Here is a 21,844-nt window from a genome sequence, read left to right on the forward strand (position 1 = left end):
CTGATTTTTTTCCCTGAATTTTTCAATTTGATTCATAGATTCTTATTAATTTTTGCCTTTTCTATTGTAGAATAAGCATTTGGGGCTCTAAATTCCCTCCAAGTACTACTTTAAGTACATCACACTGCTTCGTGGTCCAATGTTTTATATTCCTTTTTTATGTTTTAGTTAGATTATTTTTTAGTTGTGTTTTGAAATGTCTGGCCTACTTAACACTGAAATTATCTTAAAAATATGAAAACGTGGACACCACCTTCTGATGAAATCTCAATAATATTTATAAAAGTATATTAGCATAATAAGTAGTATTCATCTTATTAAATGTCTTTTTTAGTATTTGTGTTAATATTGATAGTTTATGTTTTGTTTAAGCAATTACATCTTTGTGGCATATTTGGTAATTTTTGAAATAGTAGAAATCTTAAATAACTTTTAAAATAAGTAAGTGGTATATATAGAGAGAGGGGGAAGGTAAGTAATGAGGAAAAGAAGATATTGCTTCCAAAATTGAGGATATGGAGGTTTATTTAATAATATAAAAAAAAAAAAAAAACAGATGAGAAAAGAGCAATCGAGGGACAGACCCTAAGAACTTAGGTGTAGCATCTGGGTGCTTTTCAGGTACATCTGTGCCCTTACAGTTACAGTAAATTACTAGGATTCTCTTAATTTGTTAGAAGAATTCTCACTAATATTCAAAGAAACCCAGAACTTTTATTTTTTCATAATCTTATTCTTCTTTTGGGGGATTACCATTAACCAGACCAATTTAGCTGTAGAGGAAGGGTATCCAACATAGCATTTCAGGGTCAGGATGACTTCCTGGATGAGGTAGACCAAATTTTTAAGGATAAGAGCATATTCTAATATTCAATAAGCTTTTGTTTTTGTTCAATTAAATCTCCGATTTCTCTTTCTCATGATTTGCTACTAACCCAGTCATATTTTATGCATTTTTTCCTATATAGGATACCATTACATTTCATTTAGGTAGTTTCACATCATTTGAGAATTTATTTACACTAGGTTTCAGCTTTTAACAGTTTAGCTATCCCTTTGAGTTTTACTGTATTATGAAATTGATAATCATTCTCAATTATTTATAAAAATTGAGTAGAAAGAACTGAAATATGGATTTCTTTGATAGAATATGAAAGACTGTATAAATTGATATTGATCTGTTATTTAGTATGCATTGGGTATAACTGTTACAGTGAGCAGCTAAAGCTGTCCAGCTGACATTTCTCTATATATAATTTTGGGGGAAAAGCCAATATATTTCTGAAATGAAGATAAAATCTGTCTATGGCATTTTCCTGAACTATGGACCTAATACCTTGTTGAGAAGAAAATGCAGTTAGTTTAGGTAGCTGTTTTTTTAACACGTGAGGTTACCTAATTCTTACAACTTTCTTTTCTCAGTGGTGAACACATACCTTTTAAGACACTCACCTAGGGTGGTGCAGGTGTGTATGTCACTTGCACACATGCATGTGCGATGTGAAATCATTAAGGTCATTGACCCGTATTTCTTGAAAACACTTACTTTTCCTTTTCAAATTTGAAAACTTTTGTTTTTCAGTCTTCCTTTTATTCTAATTCAGAAGATTTCCACTGTGCTTATCACTGCTTTGAGATTTCAGTGTGGGTGAACTCAACATGAAAAAAGCCTTTTCCAAGTCTTATATTTTATCTGTTTCTTTGAATTAGGTTATGTCCTCATATAATTATACTCAAATCATGCATTCTACTTTCTGCCTCAGGAATCCTATGAACTATATCTGACTCTTCATTACGTCCATTTGTCCTAGTTTACCACACTCATAAATGTGAATATCTAAGGTTTTTATTACTTTGCAATTTTATTCATTTATTTAGTCACTCGTTCAACAAATACTTTATGCCACTGTATTCTGAATACTGCACCAAACTCTGGAAGAAAAATATAGACAAAAATGAATCACTCTATCTCTTGAGCATAGTCAGAGGAACTTTCATTGTTAATGACACGATGGCCATTTGGATCCAAACCATTAATCTTTCTTGTTTAAAGACATTCAGTAGCCTCCTAACTGATCTCTTTGCCCTTTATTTATCTCTTCAAATAGCAGCCAGAGTGATCTTCTAAACATTAAAAGTCAGATGACTTCACTGCCCTGCTCAAAAGCCTACAAAAGTCAGTCATCATATCCAAAATTAAATCCAAGTTCAGTCCATGATTATGCGAGCCAACACGAACTACCCCTGACACATGTCTCTCTTCTCAGCTCCTACTAACTGATGTGTAGTCTCTCTCCACTGGTCACACAGTTCCATTTCTCTCCACTGGTCACACGATCCCCTAAAGCATGTTAAACATGTCCCAGGGCTTTTCAACAAGCTGTTCCCATGAAACACTTGTAATCTGTATCTTCACAACACACTCTCCCATTCATTGAGGTCACCAGACCCTATATCACCTGCTTAGACATACCTGTCAATCACCATATAATCATGCACAGTTATAACTTTCATTCACTCTCTATCTCTTCACCCTACTTAGTTTTTTATAGCAATTATCCTTCTGTCTACATTTATACACATATACCTTCATTTAATGAGTTAAAAATTTTGTGATTCCCTGAAATACAATCACTTGCCCAAGGGCCCTAAGTCACACATGATGTTGAATCATTTGCATTGGGCTTTCAAATGATGACTCTCCTGCATTAGGAAAGTAATGTGAAAACCTGACACAACATGGTTGTTATTTTTCTCTTCTGGAGATTGCATCCTAGGCCCCCTTAAACCTCATGATCTAAGTTACTGAGTGTTCGTACAAATTGCTGTGAATTTGCATAGCAAAACATCTAAAGGGTATGAATTAAAACACTATTCTGAGAGGTAGGAATATACTTTTTAAAATGATTAACAGCAGGCTTTTCTAAGTTCCTTAAACAGCTCACTTTAGAGCTGATCAGGGACCCATTTTGCTCTTAAATGTCTTTATTCTGCATAATTGAACAAGATTGCCAACCAAACAGAGTGGGAAACAGAATTGTGCTCCATTTGGGAAAGACTGTAACTACTTCACTTTCAGAAAGTGAAAAATGATAGTTTTGCTGTAACTACAGTGGCTCCTAGTCAGCTTTTATTGATGGCTCATGTCTCTTCAAAACAGTGTCTGGCATCTTTTTCATTACTACCAAGAAGGAACATTGTTTATTGTTGGTACTTCAGTACAATTTATACATCTGCGATGTTTCCTCAGTAAGTTTTCTAATGAGATTTGTTGAGAGGTGGTCAACTTTGGAAAGTATTGCCAAAATAACATTCATTATAATTCATTATATTAAAATTAACTTTTAATGAAATATTTTCTTTGATAGTCATTGTATAATAATGAAAATGTAAAATGGAAGTGAAAAGATTATGAGCATTCTGTTAGAGATGTATCATTTACATGTTTAATAATAAAACAAAATTTAGCTGAAACTGATATGAGCAAAATTATCCAGGGAATAACCCCTTCAAGATTACAATATAAAAGAGCAGTGCTGAAGTATCTCAAGCGATTTGAGAAACTGAAATCATTTTTGATTCAAAAGAGAGATAAAGTAATTTTAAGATAAGTCAATTTAACCATTTGCTGCAAAACTTGGAATACCTCTCTTTAGAAATATCAACATCCCATAACAAGTGTGCATGAAGTTAATTAGCCTTATTTTCTCACTTGTAAAATGTGGTTTAATGATAGCACTTATCACATAGAGTAATTTTAAGTGTTAAAAAAATTATATCATTAAACTACCTGGGTTGTAGTATAGGCTCAATAAATGGTTATTTGTATAGTCTCATAACCATTCATATAACTATATGATATGCTTATATGATAATAACTTGAATCACCTGTCATATTTCTCATACTTTCAAATCTAGCCAGTTGACACTAACTCTCCAAAAATTTTTACTAGGGAGTTCATATGTATTTACTTGGACCTCAAGTAGAGCTATCTGTCTTCAATTTAGGATTTATTATTACAAAACAAACATTTTGAGAGCATCAACCCCCAAACCGTTTTCCTCTAAGCATTGCATTTATGCTTTGTCAGAAATGTTTTTTATATAGTAGTTGTGATTATTATCAATTTTTTTTCTGGCTATAAATTTGTGAGCAGTCCTATGAGTAGATAACTCTTGATCATGAAAAAATAATGTAAAAGTTCTGTTGAACAAAGATGATGTCTGATAAGAAGGAAAAGATGAGAAACATCTAGTAAAGCAAAGGATTCAAATCTAAATGGGTCAAGTAGACTAAGGTTAAATTGACTTTATGTCTGCCATTTATTTTCCTGAAGTCTTATGACCACTTTTATTCTTTCCAGTTTTAACCATTTCCTGAACAGATTTTAAATGAGTGTGAATTGTAAATCTATTTTCTAACACCTTGCCACACAGAAAACTAATAGCCACTATATCCAATGTTTATAGCTCAACTTCAATGGCAATATTTCTGTTGATAGTAGCTCTGATCTTCAAACTCCATAAAGTTAGATTTGCGATTTTTGCTGTGGCTTTACTTTCTAGTTAGAATTAAAGCCATCCTCACATGTACTGTTACACAGTTTATGTACTTAGGTAGCATATACAGAGGTGGGCAAAACTAGGCCTACAGCTGTGAGTACACAAAACACAAGAGTTTATTCTTGTATTATTATTTATGTATTTATTATTGTCTTGTTTATTAGTACCGGTGTTTATTGTTGTGTATCAGTACCACCAACGCTGGGATCCTATCTCCGGTGCTCCCGAAGCAGCACATCACTGTGTCCCTAAGGCATTGTCCTGTGGTGTCACAGCCCACCGTGGTTCCCTCTGAGAGGCGCGTGGGAAGACTGCCTCTGTCCTCTACTGTGTTGTACTTTGTCATCTAGGTATTAATACAACTGAATTGTATTCACACTCTCCCAGAGGTCCTCATACAAGTATCTCTGGCACTGACTTAGTTAACCATGTAATAGAATTTAGTAGTACACACTAATTGGAACATATATATTAGAATTCACTCATGCGTATAAAAGTTTTCTTTTGTGTTAAGGAATAACAGTCAAGAAATAACTTTTGAAATTATAGCAAATATCTTATAAATAAATGACCCTACTTTTGCCCACCCCTGTCTAAGTTTAGGAAAAAGGGTAGAACTAAAAATGGAGAAAACATTTCTGACGACTTGGGACTCTGATGTCACCATTATGTTAGCAAAGTTTCCGTCGCATGCTAATACTGTGGTAACTGAGTTTCCCACGATGCGGGGGACTCGAATTCGTTCAAGCCAGGTTGTCCTAAGGCATTGTGCTGTAGTCATAACTTATAGAGATTCAGATGCTTACTGGAACCTCCTCCAAAATGCGTGCCCAGGCCCGGCGCGGATTTATTAGTAAGGAGGCCTGGGCCCCCGGCCCCTCTCTCCCAGTGACGCTGTGGAGCAAAGTGCAGTGCAGCACCGTACGCTGACGAACTCTTTCGAACCATAAAGGCCGGTTTGTCTCAACACTCGGAGTGAGTCGCAGAGGTTTCTGAGCAGCCTTCATGCCCGATGAAAGCAGCTGTGCCTTCTGGTACTTCGTAGTCACAGTAACATGACATGAATGGTCCTCAGGAATACAAGAAGTTTAATGTGGTTTATTTAGTTTTAAAGGGAAATATCTCTGCCCCAAAATATGCATTATTTATAAAACATAGACATTATAACGATTGAAAAATAAGATTTCATATATAAAAAATTTAATTTATTACAGTGTTTGGTTTACTAATGTGAAGTGACCAGAGAGCACAAGGAAATTAGTATTAGTAGGCATTTAATAATGATTTGAATTTCCATGGTGACCAACTGAGCCTTAGGGAAGCAAAATCATTATTGAATTAGAATGCCTAAATTAACCTAGTAGGCACTGACCTAGTTAACAATGTAATAGAATTTAGTAGTACACACTAATTGGAATATATATATATGTATATTAGAATCTACTCATGCATATAAAAGTCTTTTATTTTGTCTTAAGGAATAATAATCATGAAGAAATTACTTTTGAAATTATAGCAAATATCTTATAAATAAAGGCATTACTAGCTTTATAGTTATTTATGGTTCTTGGCTTGTAATAATAGCAATATTTTATGTAACAATAAAATATTTCATAAGCTTCTCACATATGTGTTGAAAGTATTTTTATAAATAGAACAAAGTCATTAAATGTATTATCCAAATTTGGAAAGTCAGTGACATACTTACGACAAAGACCTAACATTTTTTTACTACAAGTACTATATTATTCTTTACTTTATGCCACATTTCTCCCATTTCATTCTGTCTATATATATAGTGCCTTAACGTGAGGACAGAAATTTTATTGCACATGGGCTCAATGTTTTTCACAACAGCCCTATAAAGTAGAGACGGTCAAATATTATTAATAGTATTTGTATATATTAGTATAAAAATAATATATAAAAGAATGAAACAAATTTAGAAAATTGATTTACACACGTGTGTGATTTTATTCATGTGATTTTATACATGTGCATGTATATATGAATGTATATTATATATATCCATATCAAGTGATTATAGATTCACACACATATATATATGTTCAAATTAATGCCATGACTCTGATGAATTCTGGGACAACCCTATTTTTATACACTGCTTATTCTTATGTCTTTATTGACTTTTCTTTGACTATTTGCTGTTTATAACACACGTAACCTATGTTGCCTTGTGTCTCGCCCACCTGTGTGTATAACAGAGACCATATTAACAGTGGTGACTCCATTACCCTGACGTCTGCCCGCCACTATATACAGACCCCGATTCCCCTCTCTACAAAATCTCGCCCTATTTCTGAGATCCTTGGAGGTCCACAAGTTTACCAGATACTAATGTCCCTATTCCTTTACTCAAGCCACTGCATTGACAATGGATGGTTGACAGCTATTCCTGTTCAGCACCTCAGTACCACCAGCACTGGGATCCTATCTCCGGTGCTCCCAAAGCAGCACATCACTGTGTCCCTAAGGCATTGTCCTGTGGTGTCACAGCCCACCATGGTTCCCTCTGAGAAGTGGGTGGGAAGACTGCTTCTGTCCTCTACTGTGTTGCACTTTGTCATCTAGGTATTAATACAACTGAATTGTATTTGCACTCTCCCAGAGGTCCTCATACAAGTATCTCCTTCTCACAGCTCTGTCGAATGAACTCAGCTCTAAGTCTCTAAACTGGACCAGAAACTAATGTGAGACAGATACCAGCTGGCTGTTCTACACACTCCATCTCCTTATCCACTGCTACCCTGGGAACAATGAAAATCTGTGAAAACCCTCAAGAAAATAAACTTAAACCAATGGTAGCTCTAGGCTGGTTCATCAAATGAGTTAAATCTCAACACTAGTTAGAACCAGACTCAAGCTGGGACTCCAAACTCCAGTAGATAGAGATGTAGCTATAGATATAAATATAGGTTACATGATTCTTACCATTTTCCTTTTAAATATGCTCTTGTGTTAAAATGAGCAGGCATGCATAAACTCCCAGTTAGCAATATAAACCATAAATTATATTTGACTTATTTAATCAAAATTGTAATAGTTTGAAAGTAATAGTAAACTAATGCTTGTGGAATATATTCAGGTTAGAAACAATGGTATGGAAAATGTTTCTTTTACCTGCTTAAACAAAAAAAAGCAATACTACCTCTTTTTTATGAAAGAGACTTGTAGTCAATTTTTTCTAAAGATGAACAAAATATATTTGACAAAGTACAAGGCAGTACTTTTTAAAATGAAATGTACATTCCCCATTGGGTTTTTGACTGTTTAAAGATGCTTTTAAATAGTTCTAAATAATTCTTTAAGTATGGTAATGTTTTGTTAAAGTTTAATATTGTTTAATAATTTAATTTAACATTTACCTCAAATATAATAACATTCCTTCATATTAAAAGAAATGGATGCACAGATTATTTCAGTCATCTAAAGGAAATTTATTTTAACAATAAACCTGAAAGTGCTGAAAAGCAGAAAATACTTTCATAAGCCACCTTCCTGGACTTCGGGAGACATGAAAGTTGAGCAGGTGACATTGTAGCATTAGTAACCTCCCAGCATTTGTAGATGCCCAGCAGGATCAGACTCTGAGAAGTGTTCTTTTTCCTGCCCAGCATGAAGCGCTCTCTTTTGCATCTCACTCAGCTTCTACTGCTTCTGTTCTGCCTTTCCCTAATAACTATCTCCAAGCTAAAATGCCCTGAAAGTGCGGATGTGACTGGTTAGAGCAGGCACCAGTCAGTTTAGGTTATCCCTGTGATACGAAACACTTATGCCAGGTTTCCTGACATGCAGCAGAAAACCTTGGCAGTAGATGACTTCATGTGGTTCAGACAGTAAACCATGATTGAAAACCTGTGACCAGAATAAAATCGTAGTTTGGTATAAAACACAGCAAGTCTTGCCTGCTGAATCTCTTTTGGCCATTGTTCAGAAGGGGCAATGACCAAAACATAGCAGACACTCAGAGCACACTGTGCAATCCAGCAAATATTTATGTTTTTCTGATTACTCTAAATAACAGGTGGCCCTCTTGAAATGAAGAGATGTGGTGGCTAAGATGATGTGATGAAGGCCTGCATTAGGGTTCTCCAGGGAACCATAACCAACAGGATGAGTATATATAGGGATGGGGACAGATTTATTGTAAGGACTTGACTCATGTAATTGTGGAAATCTGGCCACTCCAAAATCTGATGGGGAAGGCTGGCAGGCTGAAGACTCAGAAAAGAGTTGCAATGTGAGTCCAAAGCAAGCCACAGAATCCTCTGTTTGACAGAGGTCATCTTTGTTCTATTAAGGCCTTCAACTGATTGGATGAGGCCTACTCACATTATGATGAGTATTCTGCTTTACTCAAAGTCCATCGTTTCATTTTATTTCATTTTGTGTATAATATTCATGTTTTTCTCACTTTAGTTGGTATATGCTAAATTATGTATTATATTATGTATATAGATGATATAGATATATAGATATAGATATATTATTTGTTAATTCATATATACTCTTTGGCAATAATTATCAAGAACTTTAACTATCTGTACCTTTGTCCCTTTAAGTCTTTTCCAAGAGGTTTTTCTAAGGCAGAAGATTTTTAAACTATGCCTCTTGCAACCTCAATTGTTCTACAGAATTCTCTGTTGGACTACTAGGAGGGCATGCATTAGCCAGGGTTTGGGGCTATAAACAAAATAGAAATTATGCTATCTGTGACAAAAGTGTTAAAATACTGCTTAATTTTTTCTTCATTGACTTGACAGCCCTCCAATGCTTCGAATTATTACAGTTATCACAATTTGATTTGTAGGTGCATGAAAGTGGTTTCACTGCCACTTACCTTTTAATTCACTGTACTGCAGTAAATGGAAAAATCATTAGTGGGACCTGTTCAGTTAGTTGAAAGAGCAAAAGATAATAGGGGTTTGCTAATATATTAAAAATAGGAAGTAAATATTTTCAAATATATGCTATTTTTACAATAGGAAATTAATGCTTTTTATCTCCATCTAGATCATAATTTAGGCCTTTATTCCACTAAATATATTAGTCACTTCTAAATAGCTCTAATGATTAATGCCTCTTTTCTTTTATCATTCTATTCCTAGCTACAGATTTGGTCCATATTGTGATCTTATTTCTACTTAAAATGAATGCATGCATATACAGTAACATGTATCCATGAGTCCATCTGTGGGATTGTGGGGTAATTTTTATTTTATTCTTTGTGCTTTGATATTTTTTTCAAGTATTCTGCAACAGCTGTGTTTTTCGTTTACAATTAAAATTATAAATATACTGTTTATGTAATTAAAGAGAAAGTGAAAATGGAAAATCAGGCAATTAAGAAAGAGTGAAGAATATCCATTTATTTAACTAATATTGCAGCATGTTATAGGCATTTTGTTAGATAATTTTAGTGCATATTCTTCCAGTTCTATACATATGCATATATCTGTAATATTTTTACAACAGCTTTGTGATTATAAAGTACATATTGATTTACAAAGTGCTTTTACTTAACAATAAATCATGACAAATTAGCCCATTTTACTAAGTATTTTACAAATGCCACTTTTTAGTAAAAAAACACCCTCATCTCCCTGAGTTCTCAAGCCTGAATCTGAGTTACTCTTGATTTCACTTTCTTCTACTATTTATCCTACAAAATCAATTCATCAGCAGTTACTATCAACTTTACCTCTACTTAGGAATCTATCCATTTTCCTCCATCTCCACTAGTCCAAACCTCCTCCCTAGTCCAAACTTTCATCATCGTTCATCTGAATTTCTAGAATAGCTTACTAACTGGCTTCATATGGTTCACTCTTTCCTCTACAATCCATTATCCCCACACTAACCACAAAAATATTTTTAAACCACAAATCAGATTATGTAATTTTCCCACTTAAATTCTGCCAATTAGTGTATAATGGTATAAATATGTATAAAACTCAAACTTCTTCACCTGGCTTAGAAAGCCCTACAAAATCTGGCCCTGTCTCCTCCCTGATCCGTGTTGCCATTCCCTCTCCCCAGCCCACGGCACTGAATTCTAGCCACACAGCCCATTTGACTTCTCAACTCTCCATGTCCTTTCCATGTTTTGGTCTTTTCACTGGGTGTGTTAGCTAACCAGCATATTTCCCCTCAGTCTTCCTGTCTGGCTACATCTTGTCATTCAGATTGTCCCCAAAAATGTCACTGTCACATAAGTTCTCTGTAGAGGACTTGTTGCCACCTGATACTTTTCTAGCAGGCATTAATTGACAGATCGGCTAAGTAGATTGTTTGAGGGTCTCTTTCCCCACTCCAGAATGTAAGCTCTGTGAAACTAGCCAGAATGTAAGCTCTGTGAAACTAGTGCTTTACTGGCTTCACTCACTTCTATATTCCCGGGAGAAAATAGCTGTTTTCACTCTGAGATTGAGGATACATTCTCAAGCACACGCTGTTTTGCTATGCTATCAAATTTGAAAATTTTGTTTTTCTTAACACAAATTAGCTCATTTGCTATTGGTAAAAAGGGAAACGATGTTAGTATATCACAGAAGTTGCCAGTCTATTCACATACATACCCCAGAAGATTAATATTTTAATTGATCAGAGCAAGCTGTATCAAAATTAAAGAGAAAGCCTACCTAATATCTAAACTCCTTAATTAAAAAAATAATGTCCTAAGGAGATATGCTCCTTTATTTCAAGAAGTGGCTTGCTTAGCGGCATCGAGGATTGCTACACTTTGCCCCCTGTTTATGATCTGAGAGAATGCCAATGGAGCAGCTGCAAGTATATCACTGCATACTGTTTATTCTGCAAGGAATTTTAAAAATTATTTTTAAAATTAAATTTATTGAGGTGACTGGTTAATAAAATTACATAAGTTTCAAGTGTACAATATTTGACCCTTTTACCCTTTACTACCCTCTCACCCCCAATTCCCTCTGGTAACCACCAGTATTGTCCGTGTCTATGAGTTTTTGTGTTTCCTTTTCTTGTTTTTCATTTGTTGCTTTCAGTTTTATATCCCACATATGAGTGAAATCATATGGTTCTTGATTTTTTTTCTGTCTGAGTTATTTCCCTTAGCATGATATTCTCAAGATCCATCTATGTCTTTGCAAATGGTAGTATTTCATCTTTTCTAGTGGCTGATACTTAATAGTGTTCATTTGTCAGATGTTTGAGGTTCAGTAGTAGCTTGAAAAAAAAATGACAAAACAGGAAATTAGCTTCTCCATGTCTCCTATTCAGCCTGAAATATCTAGCCTAGCAGAAAGCCTTCTCTTCTAGACATTACTCTGTACTAATTTATACATAATGAAGTATGAATTGGAACCAATCTTAGATTGTGCAATTATATATATCCTATTGATTTTAATAAGATTGTGCCTAATATGAAATATATTCATATAGCTTATACATCATTCCTTCATCTATTCATTTACTCAGCAAATATTTGCTGGTCACCTACCCAGATCCAGGCCCTGTGCAACATCCTTAGTATTTGATTATAAATAAGAAAGTTTCTACCTTCTTTAGTTGAAACCCTAAAATTATTTTAGCTCTGAATTAATGTACATCTTTTGTTTTAAGAATATACTGAACAAAAATTAATTTTAAAACTTTTTATTCACTTAATATAGGCAAATATATTCAAAGGACTTATTTGACACTATGCCTAGAATTATTTGTGATGCCATAAGCAAAATTTGCCTTTTCTTTTTATTGTTGCTGCTGGGAATTATGCCTTCAATCCGCCTATATATTTTTGGGGGGTAGGTACTTGTTAGATTTTCTCTTCATATTTCAAAATTCCACACAAATATATTTAGGTATGGATACAATTTTAGCTATTCTTCTTGAGCTTGTGTTTCTGAATCTCAGAATTATATTTTTCATCAATTCTGTTAAGACCTTCATTTATCATCACTTGAAATATCTCCCATTCTCTCCTTTCTTCTGAAATTTCAATTTACACATATCTTGACATAAATAATATTAAAAGCTGTTTGAAATCTGATTTTTATTTACCTACTAAAATTTCAATTTCAATGAGAATTTCTATTTCTAGAAGGTCTTGTTTCACCAAATATTCATTGTTAATGGTTATATATAGTGTTTCTTCTTTCTCACATTTAAATGCCTAGGTTAAATGACTAATAATTTTAATTTTTTTATTTGACAGCCCCCATTGAATAATTTTGTTAACTGAATTTCTTTGGAGTCTAATTCTTGTGTGTGTGTGTTTGTCCATGTGTGTATTCCTGTATGAACTTGCAACTGCCTCTACTTGTGGTTAAATGTTTTTTCATGTGGTTTGTAATTTTTGGTTGTGAGCTCTTGCTTGATGGGAATTTATCTGTGGGAATTCCATGAGAGTTGGACTGAGAATATAGCCCTCTAGACCAACTTTACTTTTGCTTCCTCAGTGTAGCCAGGGAGAAGCAATGGCCCTAGACTTTTTATGTTAATTTCTTGGATTGCACTTCTCAGTCCATGTAGAAAGTATAAATGTGTATCCAGATAAGAGACCAACAGAGAAGGCCAGGGAATGTGAAATCTCAGGTGAGACAATTTTTCTGCATTTTTTTATCTAGGACTAAGACCAAAAAAATCCCTTTCATTCTCTTGAGACATGGGAAGACTTTTTCTACCTCTTCATGCTTTCTCAGAGGTTTTAACTTTATTTGGGTCTCAGCTTCATACAGGAGTCCCATTTCCACTCCCATTTCTTGAGCCCAAGGCCTCATTTGCTGTTTAAGACTCACCCACATATTATCCCTCAACTCCGACACTGACAACTGAAGAAGCTTACCAAGCTACTTCCCAGTTCCCTCAATTTTGTGACTTAGGGGTTCTACAATATCAAATCTCAGGTGCACATTTAAAAAATAGTTGTATAATATGCCCACCATTTCTTTTTTGAAAATTCTGCATAGTTTTCCTCATTCAGTCACCAAATTAGAAAGGGGAAATAGAGGCTACAACTCTGAGCAAAAAAAGAAAAAGGAAAGAATAGAGTAAGCATTAAAATGGGTTTGTCAGACTATTATGTCAATAAAAGTAGTTATTAAAGCTTTACCATGTACAACATATTGAGTACTGGTTTCACATAGTTCAAGAATTCATCTTCAGATTGTCTTGCTACACAACTGTTCTGAGACCTAAAATAGAAAATTCTTAATGTCACAAATCAGAAATTTTATGATAAGATGCTTAGAATTTACAATCTGTAGAAATTTTTCTAAAGAAAGATACTCCAATTTTTCTTCAAACCTTGAGCAAAAGATAGAAATACATAGACTTCAAAATCACTGTAGTAATATACAAAAACAGATAAAGCTTTTAGAATAAAGTAGGACAGCTTCCCTTCTTTTAGAATTTAAAAAAATAAATATTATATAGATTAATCAAAACTTGGCTTATTTATCTTTTTTTTCTCCAGACCAGAATTTACTTAAAGTACATTAGAGACTGTGTTGTGACTTAGTGCTTGAAATTAGGAAAAAAATTAAACTTCTAACATCAGGTAAAATTTATATATCCTTATATATAATTTTCTACTTTAAAATTTCTCTTCTGCTAATGTTTCTCAGTCATGGCTACACTTTAGGATCATTTGGGAGAACTTAAAAAATAATAATGAAAACTGATGGTTGGCTTTCACTCCAGAGCAGTTAAAACAGAATTTATGTTTATTTTTGTTTGTTCTTTTGTTGCTTTCAGTTTTATATTCTACATATGAGTGAAATCAACAAGCAAACAAAAACTCATAGACACAGACAACAGTATGGTGGTTCCCAGAGGGAAGGGGGTGGGGGCTAGTAAACAGGAAAGGGTGACAAATATATGGTGACAGAAGATTTGACTGTGGGTGGTGGGCACACAATGCAATATACGGATGATGTAGCATGGAATTTTACCAATGTCATCCAACAAATTTAATTATTTCAAAACACAGAATTTATGATTGGAGACCAAGCTTTGATATGATTTTAAGCTTCCCCGGATAATTTGACTATGTAGTTGGATTAAGAGCTGCAGAGACCTGCTCTTCTTGTAGGCAGAGTAGCTCCGATTCTGAACCTGAGCAGGAGCAGTAAAGGGGTGGGACAAATCATTTCATCTCAACCTGAGAGGAAGACTGCTTAGAGTGAACATGTAGCTGGAGGAAGATTGCTGGTGGCACACATGTAGAGTAGCTTGTTTGTTGTTTGCTCTTTACAAAGCATTTGGGAGATTTGCCTGAGGAAATTAGTGCTTCAAGTTAGAATACAGTGGTTTGAAATTCCCTCAGGTTTACTTCTTAGAAGCAGCTGAAGTTGGGGTTCATATAGTAAGTTGATTCTCCTCCTATTTCAGCAACTTAGAAATTGACAAACAACTAGAGAATATTGATGAGTAGAGTAAATAATTCTTAGATAATGCCTAAGTAAAATAGCTGTAAAACATTCATTAAAATAGTCTAATATACGTTAAGTGCTAGTTTGCCTTATCAATCTTTGCCTGTTTTCTAAAGCAGCTACAAATATTAACACAATAAATATAAAAATGTTTTATTTTTACTCACTTTCCCTAGGGTTATTTTAAAGTTACTTAGCTATTTCAATTTTATGGCAATTTTTTAATTCTTTTTTTTACTTTCTCTTTCTGTAATATTTTAGCAATCTATTACCAAATGTAGTGAAAAAAAACAGTCTCTCTTTCTCTCTCTCTCACTGAGTCAGAACTTTCCAATTTATTTTTTTATAATGTGACTAATAATTGATATATTGTGATTATTTTAAAATAACCTATATAATAGCATATAGCACATAGTAGTTGTTTAATAAATCATGGCTATTACTTGTTTTATTTTACAGGAACTGAGATCTCCCACTCTCCCACAACTTAAGAATCTGATAAAGTTTTTCCAATCTTGAGCAAAAATATTTAATACATTTAAGTTTTTTCCCTTTAATATGGACATGGAAATTTAAAATAAGTCTGTTTATAAATAGCAACTAGCCAACAAATACACTAAACATTAACAAGACCTTTAAGACGGCCAAATAACAATGCATATGAAAGAATGTGGTTTTATGTAAATTTCATTTTTACCATATGTTTATTAAATGAATCTTCAAGGCCTTTACATGAACTGAAAAAAAGAGTTGATTATCAGTGAGAAATATTAATGCAAGAAGAACATGGAATCATGGTTCCTGAGGATTGAGAATAAAACATGGGAAAATAAACACAAATATTCTGCAGCAGTGGAAGTTTATGTGAAATCCTGCCTGCAGGTCCCCATTTAATGGGTTGAAGCCATTGTTCCCTGTGCCCAGGAGCTGTCCTGCTAATGGGACTGTTGCTATGGAAGCAAGTTCAATCTTACTTAAACTTGGCAACCCCAAGAATGGTTTTACATTATTTTTCCCTGAACTTAGGGAGGAAAATAACAACCGATAAGTGAAACCATATAAACAATGGAATAATCTGGAGTCCCCAAGTAAGTACGACTTCTTTTCATATAATTCAGTCTTGCAGAGGAAATGGAATGCCATAAATTGAGAATTGACTGTTTTGTCCCATAATAACATTACCAACAACTAAACCAGCCAAGTCTCTTCCATAATTCTCCACCCTGACAAATGTTTACTCTGTATGGCTGCACCTGCCTAGAGCAAAGTCACTGTGGTATTTGGTGTGTTTCCTTGGTCAACTGTCTTGTTTTCTGAATGTGGAGAAATAGAATTCTAACCTTGACTGTAGTGGACTTGTTAAATCCAACTTGCACTTGCTGTTTTTATCAGTCTTCATCAATTTTAGTGTTTAAATATGGAAACACAACTCTGGAATATTTTAAGCTTTCCTAATTGTAAATGGGACACAAGTACATAATTAAAATATTAAAAATGATAAGTATTTAACTTTAAAACAGAATGCAATACCACTTTCTCCCTTTCTCAGTTTTCCAGATGTAACACTTTCAACTCTTTATTTCTGCTACAGCTTATCACGATTTTTTAAAATAACCAGTGAGTACTCCTAATTCTCAAATCATTGATTTATACTACCATCCACTAACTTCTTATTATTGCCAAGCAGGTTTTTATCTCATATGTCCTCTCTTCCCATCTTTCTATTTTCTATTTTTTAACAAATGTTTTATTATTATAATGATTTGAATTTTTTTAAGTTGAGTCAAATAGTTTAATAAGAATATGTCTTTTCTTGTGAAACTTTGTATTTGAGCTAGACTTAATAAGTGTCTCTTTTGCCTTTCATTTGTGTAGTTCTCTTTGCACCTCTGGCTATCTTCACATAGCTTTTTTTGTTGTTGTTAACCTTCACCCAAGGATATTTTTTCCATTTATTTTTAGAGAGAGTGGAAGGGAGAGAGGGAGTAGAAAAGAAAGAGAGAGAGACATCACTGTGAGAGAGACATATCCTCACATCAGTTGGTTGCCTCCAGAATTTGCCCTACAGGGGGCCCGAGAAGGAACCCATAACCCAGATACATGCCTTTGACTGGGAATTGAACTCAGATTTTCAACAAATCATTTTGGGGAAACTTCATATCCACATACAAAAGAATGACATTGGATCCTTACCTTACACCATATATAAAAATTAATCAAAATGCACTGAAGTGTAATATTAAAACTATTAAAATCTTAAAAAGGAAACATTGGAGAAAAGCTTCATGATATTGGATCTGACAATGATTTCTTGGATTTGACACCAGAAGCAGAGCAACAAAAGTAAAAATAGGTAAGTTGCATTCCTTCTGATTAAAAACTTCTGTGCATTGAATAACTAAAAGTAGATACACAGAGTGGCGCAGCGGAAGCGTGCTGGGCCCATAAAAGTAGATACAGCAATTCCACCTCTGGGTATATATCCAAAATAATTGAAAGCAGTGTCTCGAAGAGATATTTGTACACTCATGTTCATAACAGCATTCTTCACAACAGCCCAAAGGTGGAAATAGCACAAATGTCCATAGACATATATCCATAGGTAATGGATGAAGTGTGGTGTGTACATGCAGTGGAATCTTAATCAGCCTTAGAAATAAATGAAATCCTGCCACAAGCATGGATGAGCCTTGGAACATTATGCCACATGAATAGGCCAATCACAAAGTCAAATACTCTATGAATCTACTTCTATGAGGTATCTAAAGTAATCAAATCCATAGAAATAGAAAGTAAAATGTTAGTTGTCAGAGGGTGGAGGGAGATGAATATGGGAAGTCGTTAGTGAGTACAGAGTTTCAGTTTTGCAAAATGAAAAAATGTTCTGGAGTTTGGTTGTATAACATTATGACTATAATTAACACCACTTTAACTGCACACTTAAAAATTAAGATGGTAAATTTTATATTGTGTATTTTTCCACAATTAAGTAAGTTTTACTAAAAAATGCAAAATATACTTTGAATACAGTATTCACTTAAATAAATTAGAATATGCATATAACTATACCTGAAATACATAGGATAAATGTTGGTTTTATTGTCATTAATTAGTATTATTTTTTTACCTCCAGTATTACTTTTAAGAAGTCTAAAGCTATTCTGATCTCTCATGCTTTGAACATGTGACATATACTTTCTATTGTTTCTTAGCTGTTCCCTATATTGGGACTGAAACCCTGAAATCTACATTTCCCAAACGCACTTGCCCACAGAGGTCTGGGTTAGATTCCATCAAAACAAAGGGCTTGTGCCAGAGCCAGAAGAGAAGCGGAAGCATTGTTGTCTCCCAACATTATCACACAGGCGCAAGAGCTTCAGCAGAGGGCAGATGTGGGTTTTTATGACACCACCTGGGTCTTCTCCTGCCATTTATGGACTTTGGTGTTGCAGGAAGCAGAGATCATTGATGATGTTTTTATGAGTTCTTCAAGTTTTATTATTTCCAGAGGCTTTGTAAACAATTGGTGCTCTGTATTAGCTTTTTCTTGCCTGAAACTCTTAAAGTGATTTCTCTTTTCCTGTAGAATTCTGAACAAGTACCAGGGATGCCACTCCCCCCACAAAAAAAACTAATTAAAAAAACAGGAGAGAACATAAGGTTAGTAGTTAGGGGGTAGATTCTGCAGAATCTGGTACTGGAAACAGGACAGTGGATAATATTTGTTACACAGAGGCAAAATGTTTGGTAATATTTGGTTAACTTGGAAGAAATACATCTTGTGAGAATCTAAGTATGCCTGTGTGGCTCCAGTTGGTTGTACGGTTGGCATGAACTGAGCTCAGGGGGCACTAGTTGATTTGCAGATAGAAATGTAAAAGAAAAGAGAGTGCAAAAATGAGGGCACGTTTGCAATGTTGGCTCGATGTTATTGCCCAGTCATTATTGACATATGTATTTTTGGAGTCTCCTTTTATCCTTCTTCAAATGTGCATGTGCATTGACTCTTGTCTGTTTTTATCATGGAGTAAGTATTGTGTGGAGGAGAGAAAGAAGGTCTAGTTATTAGTTTTTTGATCCTAGAGAGTCACATCCAGACCTGTGAATCTCCCAGAGTTCTGGGCTTCAAATGATTATTTTATTCAATAACCACATATAAACTTTTTAAAGCTATTATTTAACACAATTTACCTGAATTTAAAATGTACTATTTTGCATCCCAGATTAAAATATGTTATGATCAATATTAGTCTGTTGGAAAAGAATAGTTAATATAAGAATTGTTTTCCCTCCAGATGCTAGATGAAACATCAAAGACTAAACATATTCTTTATGTAGGATATTTTTGCTTCCTTGTATAGACAAGAATTTGAAATTTGCACTTAAAGTCTATTATTTTATCACTTAACTTTGTTGTAGGCATTTTTATTCTCCTGTAACACATTAAATGTAATTCAATCAAACAAGTTCTAAAATAACTTTTTTCCTCTGGGATTATTCTTTAAACACAGATGTTGGCTTGACTGAAAGTTTAGTAATATAATATCCAAGGTTGTTTTTTAAAATTATGTCACTTTTACAGAAAACAAAACAATCATATGATAGACACATTTTTATTATTTTAAATTAAAAGCAATTATTCAAATTATTTTTAAAGTAGTCCGTGAATTTAGTCTTTGTATGTAGTCGTTGAAACAGATTCTAAAAGCTTAAATAAAACAAACAGATGAAGTCTTCTACATTCTTATTTTACTTTATCAATACACAAAATTAATAAGTGAGGAATATGTTATATATTTTTTTGTTTTGTCTTCTGATTTCTGGGGTTGAGCCATTGGGTGCGTGATGCAGTTTGTCTGCTTATTTAGATGGGGAAAAATTTAATGCATCATTTAGCTCTTAACTTTTGTTTTTCAACTTACTTTGACAATTGACTTTTTGCCTCCCTTTAGTCTGCATTTTTTACCCCTATTATGCATAGCTGATATGTGGTCCAATGAGGGGAATGTCAAGGAGAAAGCAGTTTGTTTAAGTTGGTAATCCAATTTCTACCTGTAATTTAAGGCTGCTAAGAGTTTAAGAGTAGAGGAGCAATTCCATTTTTCCACACTTTTCTGTAAAAGCAGGGATAAGACACAAAGGATTTTTCTGAATTAGTAATTATCTCATGAGGAAGCATATTGTAGGAAAAAAGTAAGGATGTTAGAACAAATTAAAATGTATAATGCCGGTAGTAAAGATTTCACTTTGAATTTTTAATTAATTTGTGCTTTAACTGAATAGTTCAGGAAAAACAAATTCCATGCACTAATGATGTTTTTTTGTGTGCAATGTGCCAACTTCTTAGAAAATAAGCAATATGTAGTATTTGGAAATAGTAGTTAATTTTTAGAGTGACCTTTATATTACTGTCTTTATGAGTATAATTGTCTTCAGCATATATCTGGAAAATGTACACTGTTCACTATCTCATTTTTCTAAACCAAAAATTCCAACATTAGTGATTTAAACAAAAATAGAGACTAGCACAAAACAATGTATTATGCTCTTTTAAAAAATATTTTTTGCATTCTATTTGCTATGTTCAAATATATTTGGTCATTATAACATAGCAGATCTATTTAATGCTAATTAGCAATTAACTTTAAAAACTTAACAGGCTGAATATAATGTCATATTTATAATGGAAATGCATTACAAATAGTGGCAAAGTATTGCATGTAAATAATTGGTATTGCAGCTTCTAAGTTAATTATCACAGAAGGAACGTTCATTTTTCACCTACTATACATTTGATTACAATATTTCAGATCATTCATCACCTTTAAGAGACTATCTGCACTTCATTTTTGCAACATACAGTGATTAAAATGTGAGAAAATATTAAATTTTTTAGGTGTGTTGATAATTAAAATGCATTTCTAAACTAAAATGTAATGCTAGTTCTCATCAAGCCCTTTTTCTTGTTTTTTTTTCATAGCCTCAATCAATATTAATATATATACACACACATACATACCACACACACACATATATATATACAATTGAAGGTGAAAACTGAAATGCTAAGTTTACTGTAAAAATGGCATTCATCTATCCTCTAGGATCTTTCATTAAAAACATGAATTCTAAGCATTTTGCTTTATTTCTATTATTGAAGTAAAAATAAAGAAAATAGACTAAGAACATGTATTAGTAAAATTAATCTTCCATAACTACCCCACTCTATTTCAGAAATAGTTAAAATAGAAAGTAATGATTTTGTTAATGATATTGTTACTGGGAAACCCTGGTGGGGCTTGGGCTGCCTGTCGCTGCACCCAATTCAGTGGAGGCAGGGCTGACTCGTATAAGGCGTCTATGGAGAAGGCCGGCCAGCCAAGAAGACAGGGGGCCTAGGAGCAGCCAAAACCTGTCTAGTGGCGTGGCCTGAGGGATCGGGTTATAGGGGACAAACTGAGGCTGGGAAAGGAATGCAGCTACTTGCAGCCTTGGAGGTCATTCTGGTGATGTCTCAGTAAGGGGATATCTTGACTCATTGTTAGGTCGGCAGGGCCAAGCATCTTGGTCTCAATAAAGTGATATCTTAACCCACTGTTCTGTTCACAGTGCACCACCTCCTACATTACTTCAGTCTGGGATCAAGGGGAGTGCAGGGTGCAAAGGCCTAGGAGAAAGAAGCTTAAGGGGGAAAAAAACTTAAATCCCTGTTTACATAAGTATATGTGTTCTACAATTTTATAAGTAATATAATTATATTTCAGATTTATTCAGGTCCTCAATCTTTGGAAATTATAAGTGCCCCTATCAATATTACCTTCCATTGTTGAGGGGACATCTTACTGCAAAATTCT

The 21,844-nt window shown here is 34.0% G+C and overlaps 1 protein-coding gene across 2 annotated transcripts in view; it reads left to right on the forward strand.

Annotated features, from left to right (window-relative positions):
- Window positions 1-21,844, forward strand: part of GALNTL6 (polypeptide N-acetylgalactosaminyltransferase like 6) — a 755,171-nt gene that overhangs the window by 261,796 nt on the left and 471,531 nt on the right. The gene's annotated exons all lie outside the window — the stretch shown is intronic.

This window comes from Miniopterus natalensis, chromosome 4 (genome assembly GCF_054644295.1).
Source record: "Miniopterus natalensis isolate mMinNat1 chromosome 4, mMinNat1.hap1, whole genome shotgun sequence".
NCBI lineage: Eukaryota > Metazoa > Chordata > Mammalia > Chiroptera > Miniopteridae > Miniopterus > Miniopterus natalensis.